The following is a 12,003-nucleotide window of genomic DNA, read 5'->3' as shown; positions in this document are numbered from 1 at the left end:
CATTAATTTCATGCGGTAATGGTGAGTTAATGCATCTGTATATAATGCTCAATACTGCATGTATTTATTTATTTTTTTTAGTATGAAATTAAACTTCCTGCCATTATAGAAACTCAGTTTTAGCGTACTGGTGGAAACCCGACAAGAAAAGCTATAAAATGAGTGTGAACAGGTTACTAAAAAATTCCTATGGCACCACCAAACGTTTCAGTTTGAGAAGGGAAACGACTGTCTCTGCTTCTGGCTGCTTAATACTGCAACCTAAATATCGCTTGATCGGGGCTAATTGGGCGTTTTGTATGCAAATTCCCACAGTTCAAGTACTTTATAGCACATGCAGCCAGGAGCACTCGAGCATCAGACATCGCGGGGGCGAGTCAAAGCCCCAAGGCTCAACACCAGGCATAGGGGGGTCCCCACCCCAGCCACACATTGGAGGTCTGCTGCTCCCCACCGTCCTCCCGAGGAGGAGGAGGAGGAGGAAGGAGAGGACAACATGGGCCCAGACAGCAGTTGTTTAGCTTGGCCACCCTCACCTCCCGCCGTTTTCCCTGGCAGCATCCAGTCATTCCCACAGTAAACCCAGTCTGGGCATGAGATGCTTGTGTTCAGCTGCTGCTCTGGGTGTAGCTGGAGTTTTCCTGAGGAGTTCAAGCCCATGTTTCAAAACCCTTTACAGCTTTGGCCAGACAGGAGCAGGTCTCCCTGGCAGGGGGATGAAGGTGGCTGCCCAGCATCCAGCCCTTCTGCTTGCTGAATGGCAAGGGCTGCGTAGGAGAAGGTGCGAGAGCTCTTCACAAAAACCCACAGGAATCTCATAGCAGAAAGTGTTCGGCAGCCGGAAACACGGGATTGGAGCCAGCTCCCCTGGACGTGAAAACATTTACTTAATTTCATTCCCTTCTTTATGGAGGTAGACAGAGATGTCCAAAAGTGCAGAGCAAATCAGTAGCTCACATTTAAAAAAGAAAAAAAAATAAATACACAAAACCCTCAAGATTTTAATGAAATCCATAGAATGTAAGAAAAGCCCATTTGTCTGTAAAAATGTTTTCATAGGATCACTGAGTGAGCTGTGACTCCTGCGGATGTTTTTTAGGTCTGTGAGCAGACAGTGGACTCACAGTGAGCCCTCCTTCCCTGAGGAGCCACATCACGGAGAACTGTTTGGACGGAGGGACATACAGCTTGGATACTGACAACCTGACCTAAAATGGGTTTCCTCCATTTCTCATTTCAGTGTGACTTAAGCCTTTGAATTTTGACAACAATTGGCTCATGACCTGTTTAAGTCACCACATCTCCTTTTTGTGTAAGAGATGCAGAAGACAAACCTGTGGTCTGCTTTATCATTCCTTGAAGAAATAAAGAGGGGGAAAAAGTGTCTTGCTGCATTTCAAAATGCACGGTCTCTTAAAAATAAATAAATAAATAAATAAATAAAAAGTAAGCAATGGGTAGACTCACTCACATCCTTGCTCAAAGCCCATAACAAACAGCACGTGTACACACACATACAAACCTGCAAAATGATGCAGCAACCAAACCAACACAAATTACTAATAGCAGCGGCTCTGAATTATCTGGGGAAATGTATTTCAGGATGGCTCCCGGAGCAATAATCTGTAGCTGCTCTGCTCTTTTTATTATCAGAGGAGAGTTTGATGGCAGTAGAGCAAGCCACGCGTTTATTATTTGTTGCACAGATCCCCCGTGGCACTGTTTTATGTAGCCATCCCCGTTAGTTTACGCACAGAGATAGCACGTCACTGGACACCTGCACCCTTGCAATATCAGAGGCATCCTGGGCTTGTAGGATGGAAGGCATAATTTCATTAGCTCAGCCAGCAGAGGGAACTGCTGATCGGCACCAATTGCGTGCACTGGTCTCATGTATATCCTACCCAGCCCAGTAAACACCTCAGAAGTTATTGTAGCTTGTGTATTTCGCTGTGTGCCAGACAGCACATCGCTCAGCCAGCGCCACAACGCCCCTGGGGCCCTCATCTCCTCTCACCTTCACCCCACAGCTTCCTCCTGGAAGCACGGCAAGCTCTGGAGCCCATTTTGCACAGTGACATTTCTATGTCTTTCTGACCACTTGAGTATTTTATCCAGAATTTGGCCAAATGTGCTAAGTCCTTTTCCTCACCCCTCCTTTTCTTCCCCTACTGCACTGCTCCTTGCCCAATGCAATGTGCTAATCCGGAGAACCAGCGCTTCCACAGAGAGTTAAATCCAGCAACTCTTGCCCAGCCAAGCTCTGTAGAGCCAATGGCAGGTTTAACCCACACGTACCGCAGCTCTAAGGGCTTTTCCAACCCAGATGACCCTGTGATACCCAGTGCGCAACCAGACTGAGAGCCCCTTCCCTGCCTCGCCAATGCGCTTGACATCCTCCAACAGCACCAAAGGCTTCCTGAGGGTTTTGCTGCCGATGCTGCTTTCATGGCAGAAGAGCAGGCGGGCTGTGGCCATGCCAGCTACATGTCCTCAATGGAGGGCACGCAGGAACCCTGTAGCAGCTCCCTGCTGCCCCATTTCCTGCACCCAGAGCAGAATAACAAAAAGGCATAGGTGGGCAGAGGGCCTGGCCTCCTGCTTTCGAGTAAAGTCAGCAGGAGAGCTCAGTTTGGAAGAAGATAATGAATTAACCTGGAACTGGGCCAGGATTCAAGTTACGCTAATTGTGGGTTTAAAATTAGCGTAACGCTCAACACCTGCTTCCTTCAGTCTTGAGAAAGGTGCCTGGGAAGGGTGTTATGTCTGATGTGTGCTTTTACAGCCTTGAGAGGAAGGTGCTTTTACCACGTGAAATTAATTGCTCGGGAGCTCTCCCCAGGCCCTCACAAGGAATTGGAGGGAGTTAAAAGACAAGAGCTGTAGACCGAAGCTCAGTGTGGAATAAAGGCAGCACCTTGCACGAGTAGCTTTAATTTTCCTCATAACACAGCCCTGCTTAGCTTAGGCATTTCCCATTTCCTTAACCCTCCCTTTTCCGTTACATCTTATGTAAAACAAAAAAACCTACATGTGTGGAAGCCCTTCGAGGGTTTCTGGGGACACCTCTCTCTGCAGTCCGGTGCCAGCTGCCACCCACCGCGCGGCAGAGCGCAGGAGGCTCTCCCACCTGACCCTCCTGCCCCGTGGCTGTGGGCTGGCTTATGGCTGGTAAATGTTACTCACACAGCAGCTGTTTAGGTGCATGTGCAGTCATCGTCTTTCTTATTTCTTGCAGCATCTTGGTGCACTTCTGAGCACCCCCCGTGCACTCAACCACACCTGAGTTCTCCACCTTTTGGGGTGGCTTGGAGCAGCTGCCATTTTATAAAGGAAAATAACAAAATCTAAGAAACGCTTTTCTTTGCTCTTTGCCAGCTTGGCAGGATCCTTGGTCAAGAGGGAACAGGGATTAGCTGCCTGATGTTTTGAGTCTGGCGAGTCTAGACCCCAAAACCACAACGCGTTACTGTCTTGGAGGCTGCCAGGTAGCCCCGTGGTGGACTGCAGGCAGTGGAAACCGGCTGACTTGCTGTAAATGCCCCTTGCTCACCCCTGCTGCATTAATGGCTTTAAACTAAAAGAGAACAGATTCAGATTAGATATAAGGAAGATTTTTTTTTTTAGTCGGAATTTTACTAATTCTTTACTGTTCAGCCTGGCCTCAAACACCTCCAGGGATGAGGCATCCACAACTTCTCAGGGCAAGCTGCTCTCTGAGGCCCTGGCACAGGCTGCGCAGAGAAGCTGTGGGTGCCCCGTCCCTGGAGGTTTTAAGGCCAGGCTGGATGGGGCTTTGGGCCGGCGTGTTTTGTCAGAGGACAGAGCTGGGAGGGAAACTGCTTCACCCAGGCAGCTTCACCCAGGCCAGCTAGTTAAAGCACTCGTAGTTCTTACACTTGTTGATGCTATTTCAGTGCCTCCATCTGTAACATCTGGTTGCCTTAGATACACGAGGTAACTACGGCAACTAGATATTACAGGGAGAGGGATGAGAAATGCAACAACACTGCTGAATTTGGCAGGCTCTAAAATAGGTTTTCTGTGAAGTAGGGGCAGGTGCAGGAGGCACGGCAGCACCGCGGGGCAGGGAGTGGTGTAGCTGTGGCCCGAGGGTCTCCAGCGCTGGGCTGCGCAAACCTCTGGAGGCATCAGCCCTTGACTCCTGTTTGCAGCTGGACTGCTGGCCAGCGTCCTTTTCCTCACTGCTGGAGGTGCTCAAAGAGAGGTGCCCAGCAGTCATATTGCAGCTATTTCCATGGCAAGATCTTCAGTCCCCGCCATCCCCCCCAGAAAAGGAAGGAGCTGGGAGCTGCAAGTTTTCTTCCCCAGTTTTCTAAGGGAAGGCAGAAGGGAAAGGGCTGTGCTAAATGGAATCACCGTGAGCCCAAACACGCTCACGTCCCAAATACCGCCGCTTTAATGATGCCTTGGTGACAACGTAATGCTACAAAACCGATCACAAAATCACGCACAGTTGTCATTTAGTGATTATTTTGGTGCTTTTTGGAACAATTAGTTATATGCTAGGAGGCGAGCAGCCCTCAGGGTACGCATTGTGTGCTGTCGCCCCTGCAGATGCAGTTGTTAAAGTGCACTGAAACACCCCCGTGGCCTCTCTGCTCTAGACAGTAGGGAGGAGTGGGTGTTCACAGATTTCAGAGCAAACCACCCAAGATTGCCAGAAAGACGTGTTTATGCCCAAAATGTCTGTCTGACTTTTTTTTCCCTGTCTTGAAGGAAAAGCTTTTTTAATAAATCCATGTGAAAATTTGGATCCACATGCTGCATGAATATCCTTCCCCAGGATTATTCCTACGCAAAAATTTTCCCTGTGTGGTTAGGACAAAACATTTCTTACTTGACTCGACGTTACAGACATGGGGCAGCAGAAGAAAGCTAGCGGCGTGTCTCCATCTGATGCATTTCATTAAAAGTACCTGTCAGATTAGGGTGTTAAAATAGCTAACCAGCACCAGTTCTGCAAATGAAGTCATCACTCATCAATCCTGGTGACACTGCCTTCAGAGCCACAAAGGGCACAGCCTTAGTATGTTGCTTACATAGGAAATCCGAGTGTCTAAAACAGAAAGCCCCCCAGTTTTCACCTCAGCATGCTCCCCGAGTGAAGCTTGCACAGACTCCTGTTTTCCTTAGGGTGTTTTCCTCATTGCACAGGCTAGCTGGTAACTAACACAGAGCCATCCTTCTCCTGGTAGAGCGCCCGCCTGGAATTCTTCGCTATTATCTTCAGAGACGTGAACTAGTTAGATGAGCAGAAATGAAATTCGGTGTCAGTAAATGTAAAGTAATACAGGCTGGAGGCGTAATGAGAGCATCTCCAGCACCTTAAGGGCTCTAAATTAACCGTCTCGATTTCATAAAGTGACCCGGGGGGCATTACAGAACTCAGTGAAAATCATTGCTCAACGAGCAATCAAAAATGTTGACAAGATATAAAGAAGTTTAAAAAATGGCCTGCAAGTTAGAAAAAGAAAGGATTTTAAGACCATTTCAAATAACCAAGCACAGGGCAGGCCCAGGAGTAACACTGTGCATTCACTGGTCAAGAGATTTCACAAGAGGTATCATCACAAGGGTTTGGAGGAATTTTTGTAAGACAAAGCAAGCACAAAACCTTCCCAAACAAAGCTAGATTTGAAGGAGTCAGACTGTATTCCCTAGAAAGCAGAAAACTAGGAGGGGACCTGAATATGAGCCTGGGCAATGAGAAACAATGTGGAGAAGAGATCAGGGGCTTCTCTTTTTCCTACTTTGCAAAATGAGGGAATATTCATCAAATTGAAAGATGGGAAGTGCACACATTAAAAAAAGGAGATACTTTTTCACAGTATAAGTCCCTGGAGATGGCTGTGAAGGCAGCCTAGGAGGTTACTGCCCAGACACCCTTCTCTGTTTGGCACCTACAAGTGCTGCCTCCTTGGTTGCCCCACATCACCGTCTGACACATTAGCTTAAAACCAGGGTGAAAATGCCCACGTAGCAAGGTGTATGAGGTCTGGCAGCTAGCAGCTGAAGTACACGATCCACTCTGCTTCGTTAAGGGGTTGAAAGCCACCAGCAGAGGTGTAGTAACAACTACATGATGATAAAGAGCTGCAGCTGCTGGCTTAATGAATGTAGGTCAGAGCTGCAAAACCTTAATCTACAGAGGAAGTATGAATGTCACAAACATAATGAGATTCATGCAGGACTGCAAGTTGTGGGGGTAGCCTGCGCTCTCGGAGCTCACCAAAATTAACTGACAGCAAATGGATCTGTTCTCGTGTAGATGCATGTGAATTAAGCAGCATGACCTTCTGAAAACATGGTGACCTTGTCAGGAGCTGGTGAAAGATTACAAACTTTTCCCACTCAGCTGGCAACATACGGCTGGGACCTTTCAACAGACTGCAGCATCACGCGGCCTTGATGAGAGCATTTTTCCCGATATGTGCCAAAACTCCTATGTGATCCAGTCACGTAACCAGTGCTGCTTGGTGAGGAATATCTAAAAAGTTCAATGGGAACATCCTATCTGGGCAGCTTGCAGCATCTGGGAGCCCTGAGCTGCATGCAGTGTCTTTGGTACCGTGTCAGCCTTAATATGGGATAAGCTGCTCTAATCGGACATCCATTCAGGGAGGGAAAAGAGAGCCTTCAAGACTTGCTCTTTGCAGACACACGTCTTTCTCACAATTAATCTGAAAAGTGACATTGATTATTTTGTCTGTGCTGGAGCCATGATTACTTCATTTCTATATACTGAGGTCTACAGCAAAAAGGTTTTGTGAAAAGAACCATAAATTTCACAGGTGACTTGAAAACTAACATGGGGACAGGAAGAAGACCCAAGTCTAAAACTCAGCAAACAATTGACGTGGTTGTATTCTACTGGGATGAGGGCTTATGAGCTCTCTCTCAAGGAACAGGCTGAAGTAAGGCTGTACCTTGGAGAGCTGTTTTCTCTTCACAGAGCCATGCACAGTGGTTTTGAACACTGTACCCACCTTTGGTCATTCCCTGATATTCAGGGCATTAAACCCTGCTTTGGTCTACAGAAGTGAAAGTAGCCTGGGCTTTGTGTGATGGGACCTGGTTTTTATAGAAGTGGGTTATCAAAATTGGTTTCAACACAAAGAAGTCAACTGATTTAGTTTTGTTTGACCTACCAGGCAACAGAAACGGAACTGAAAATGCTCCTGATCCTTGACTGTTATACAAGGAAGTGTGGTGGTCTGTGGTGATGAACAAAACAGCCAAGGTGTCAGAGCGGGAGCATGGTGGTAGCTGAGATGGTTCCCGTGCAGACGCGCCCCATTCTAGGAGCCCATAAACACTCCAAGGTGTGGCTGGTTCGGTTAGTGATTTAGGTGATCTGGTAATTTAGAGTGGGTTGCTGTCTGTAATAGCAGAAGAGGAAGGGATAATCTGCTCCAAACCCAAGTGCTGTGTAACCACATCACACCTCCATGAGCGCTGCCCCGCATGCTCCTACCTCTCGGAGGACACACCTGGAGGCCCACCTCTGGGCACAGCCACAGGGCAGAGAGGATGTGCTGCTATTGCTCCCTCCAGAGAAATTCCTCCTCTTTTGGCAAACAAACTTTGGAAATGCTGGTCTTTCTCCAAGAACACCAGTCCTGAGGGCCATACCAGACAGGGGCCTGAACAACCAACAAAGTCTATGACTGATTCACTGAGCCCCATCCAGCCTGGCCTTGAACACCTCCAGGGATGGGGTATCCACAGCTTCTTGGGCAACCTGTGCCAGTGCCTCACCACTCTGAGTGAAGAATTTCCTCCTTATATCTAATCTAAACCTACCCTCTCTTAGTTTAAAACTGTTATGCCTTGTCCTATCATCTCATCCACATTCAACTACCTCATCTCCTCCTCTGCTTCCCCTGGGTACCTGATATCTTGTTTTCCACCTTACCATTCCTCCTTCTGTCCTTCCGGACTCCCCCGCAGCACCCCGTATTTGTGGCTCCCCAGCCTCCTGTGAGACACCTGTAAGGCTTCTTGCCCATCCTTCCCCAGCCTCCCTGGGCTCTGTCACTTGTCTGCTGTGCTCGCCTTGCCTACTTCCATCAGTTTCACTGCCTCTGGTCTGCCTGCCAAGCCTTGGGCATTTCTCACCCCCATGCCCAAAAGGACCTCGTCCCCTGCGCATGGGCCTGTAGGGTGGCTTGAGTCCCTGTCACCCCAGGGTGCCAAGGAGGAAGTGTGAGAAAAGCCAGGATGCCTTCCTCTTTAAATGGATATGTATGTAGCGCTGGGGAAAACAGAGGAGAAATTCTTTCGGAAATTCTGAAATTCTTTCAGAATTTCGTTCCTTAGCATTCAGTGCTACGTGTTTGTTACAAATTATTAATATCAGAATAGCATCCCAAGATACACTCTCCAACCTACACTACGTAAAGCCGTTGTGTTGTTGAAAGCTATCGTAGGCAAAACCAATTCCTTGATGGTGTTGTTTCCAATGATGTTTCAATCTCAACACATATTCTACCAGTTTCTAACACTGTGTGGAAGCTACTAGTGCAATGGAAGTCTGTTAGACTTCCAATATTTCCTTAAAGATACATTTTACAGCAGCTGTATTACATTTATATGCATTCTTTGTGTGTGTCCCAAAAAGTAATCTTTGGTCACAAACCAAAAACCTTACATTAATGCTTTTTTTTTTTTTTTTAGGCTTTAAATTGTATATACACTTACATAGAAGCTAAGTTTTATGGATATGTTGTATTTTAGAGAAATGTCGATGGGAAAAATACAAGTATATTCCACCTCTAATACTATAAATGTCGTAATTCAGACTCTGCAGAAGTTACAGGAGGTATTTCATAAATTTAGTTGTTTTCCTTGTGGTGAGTGAGAATGCAATTCTCACCCTGCGCTTTGGAGAAGTATGTAAAGGTAAGACTCAATAAGCAAAAACTATTCCTATGTTGTAATTTTCAATACATTAAACTTCTGGGATCCTTTTTCTCCTTTCAGGATTTTTTTTTTTTTTTTTTTTTTCCAGAATATGCTCAAAGGCAATTCAGAAATGAGAAGACTTCTAGGAAAGGATTGCAAAAGGAGGCAACTCTCACCCCAGCACAAGAGTCAGAAAAGAAAGCTTTAATACTAGCACAAAACGGTCTTTGACTTCAAAGGCTTAATTTCTGGCAGGCACAAGATGGATAAAACCAATCATTTCCTCTTCAGATTTTGTTTTCTACTAATTGAATGTCTGTTCTTGAAAAGCGTGCTAGTGAATGGCACATAGCGCTGGCTGCGGCCCAGCTCGCCGAGGTCCTGAGTTTATCCATTTGATAAAATACATAATTAAGCTCATTGTGTGCGCACAACCCAAGGTCCCACTGACTTTGACAGCTGATAAGATCGCACTTTAAGACTGTCAGCATCTGTTCGTAGGTTATTATTCCTCCCACTCCAATTTCAGTTGTGTTATTTGTTGCGGCCGTTTATCCTCACCGGCTAAGGATTTCACAGCAGCTCCGAGGATTTAGATACATTTTCCATTATATGTCTTTATTCTTTACATTTCCTTGAAGAATCTCAGTTACCCTATTTCTACAGCAGGGCTGTTGTGGTGAGCTGGCTGGGCCTTGCTTTGCGGGGCCTCCGTCTTCATCTGCTCGTTGAGGCGATAGGAAACGAGGCAGGGAGAAATCACGCTTAACGAGGAGAGGAGTCTTTGGCAAAAGGGGTTTGTAACTAAAAATACAACCCGCTCCTCCCCCCGCTTCTACACGGGTAGAAGCAGCTGAGACAGTATTTGTGCAGGCGCTTCCCCACGGCTCCATCTGGTGGCCTTGGTCCCAGACGAAGGAGAAGGGACCGGCGGGCAGCGGGCGCGCGCCTTCGCTTAATGAAGCCTGCAGAGCGCGGGGCAGAAGGGTGCTGGGTGATGTGTACCTACCCAGCGCGTACGGACTGCGATAAACCCGGCAGCTGAGCAGCGTGCTACTACATACTGAGCTGAAATCAACAGAGCCGGATGAATTGTTTTCTTTTGCTTTGCCTTTTGCCTCTTGGCACCGTTCTTCTGCCCTCCGAATCAGCAAAACCCTTTTGTGTGGATGGAGGCTGGGGGAACAGACGGGTGCCGAGCTAGCACGGAAATCTCTCCCGACATGGTAGGAGCAGTCAAGGGCAGGCTGGACAGGGACTTCTGGTGGCCGCAGCAGCTCCACGTTTGGGTCGTTTTCATAGGGCTGAGTGATTCCCGGTTGGTCTGAGGGTGGCTGTAAAAGGCTGTGGACCAGGCGTAAGGTCCCTGAGCCTGAAGGATTGTTCTGGGCACCTTCACAATCTACAAGGAGAGCCAAAGCAATAGGTGTCACCACAGGGGCTGAGGAGGGATTGCTTGGTTGATCCCAGCCTTGAGGAGCCAGCTAAATACTAGTCATACTCTAATACCCCATGTGTACACATATATGTGGCTGTTCAATGTTATATATATACACCCAATGGCAAAAAGTAATCTGCTTATTTTGATACAGCGCTGTCAGGTTAAAAGCATTTTCTTTGATCTAGCACACAGTCAGAAATCCGTAAGCAATCATACGTGATGCTGGCACTGCTCAGGATAGCTGACATCCACAGAGGCATTTTTTCGTGCACGCTGCCTGCAGGGAATACATACCACACCGGGATTTCTGAGTTTCCATTTTGATCACATTGCTCAAACATGAGAATGAGTCATCCACCATGCTGAAAACCACGACCTTTGTATTTACACCAAAAAAGGAATGATAAGCTTAGGAGAGGGAAAGTATACTAGGGGAAAAAAAATAATCCAAGCACATCTTTGCTGTTTGAAATGTAGTCTGCTGCTCTTATTTGGATGCACATTAAGGAAGTTGGGATTGGGTTTGTTTTCTCTATCTGCATGAACTATGAGGGACTCATGTCAGCAGCAGTGCAGTCCCTGCAGCAGATGTATCCTGATCTCAGTAAGGCAAAGCGAGCTTTGTGTGTCCATCCAGAAAAGGAACCACAGGAAGAAACAGGCTCCATCTTTAACTTAGGGCAATCATGTTCTTCAGCCACCTCCAGCAGAAAAGTGGTGCTGGAGGGAACAAAAGAATGGCATGGAAGAGTGCTTATTGTCAAATCTCAGCAAAACACAGAGATCCAAAATCAATTGAACGTCAAGGCTTTTAAAAATGGTTAACAGGAGAGAATTCTTGAGTCTGTTTTTCTCATATTCAGTCTCCTCCTAAAGAAGAATAAAAAGGCTTGTCTGATTTCTAGTCTTTTTTACCAAAAAGCATCAGCTGCAAAATTTACTATAGAGTAGATAAAAGTATAATGCAATAGACCCAAATGGGACCTGATAAAGAACATGACATAAAGAAAAGCCTTGAAGCACATCAGCATTTACATACGGCAGGCTGGCCTGACTGACAAACCTACGCATTGAAGTGGATTTATTTTTGTCACCCTATATTGTGCTTGCAGCATCCTTTCAGACAAAGGAGACAACCCCCTTTCAATGATGATTTGAGTAAATGAAGATGATGAACTGAACAAGCTTCTAACGAGCCCATGAAGTGCTGCCCATTCAGCAGACACGGCGGACTCACAGGGTGAGGGTGAAAAGAACAGGGGTTGCAGGAAGCATTTATGAGAAGCCTGCTGAGAAGATCATTAGAGCCACTTGCATCCATCCCATTCTGCAGCACACTCAAAGGGTGGCCTCAGAAGGAAGTTTGGCTGTGCACCAGTGGGCAGCTGCATTTTTAAGCGGACACCCGTGTTAAAGAAACACTTTCCGTGTTACAGCATGAGCTCTGCCATCTGTTGGCTAGCTCATTTATCACCAACTAAGCCAGCAAAAAAAAAAAAAAAAAAAAAAAAAAAAAAAACAACGAGGAACTGAAATGATGCAAAAAGCAAATGTCCTTGGGGAAACAGTATTTTGTATTTCCCACAGGGAGCAAGAACTTCTGTACTTTAGAAGTGCCTGCAACATTAAAAGAG

This window comes from Oxyura jamaicensis, chromosome 2, assembly GCF_011077185.1.
Source record: "Oxyura jamaicensis isolate SHBP4307 breed ruddy duck chromosome 2, BPBGC_Ojam_1.0, whole genome shotgun sequence".
Classification (NCBI taxonomy): Eukaryota; Metazoa; Chordata; class Aves; order Anseriformes; family Anatidae; genus Oxyura; species Oxyura jamaicensis.
This window is presented reverse-complemented; position numbering follows the sequence as displayed.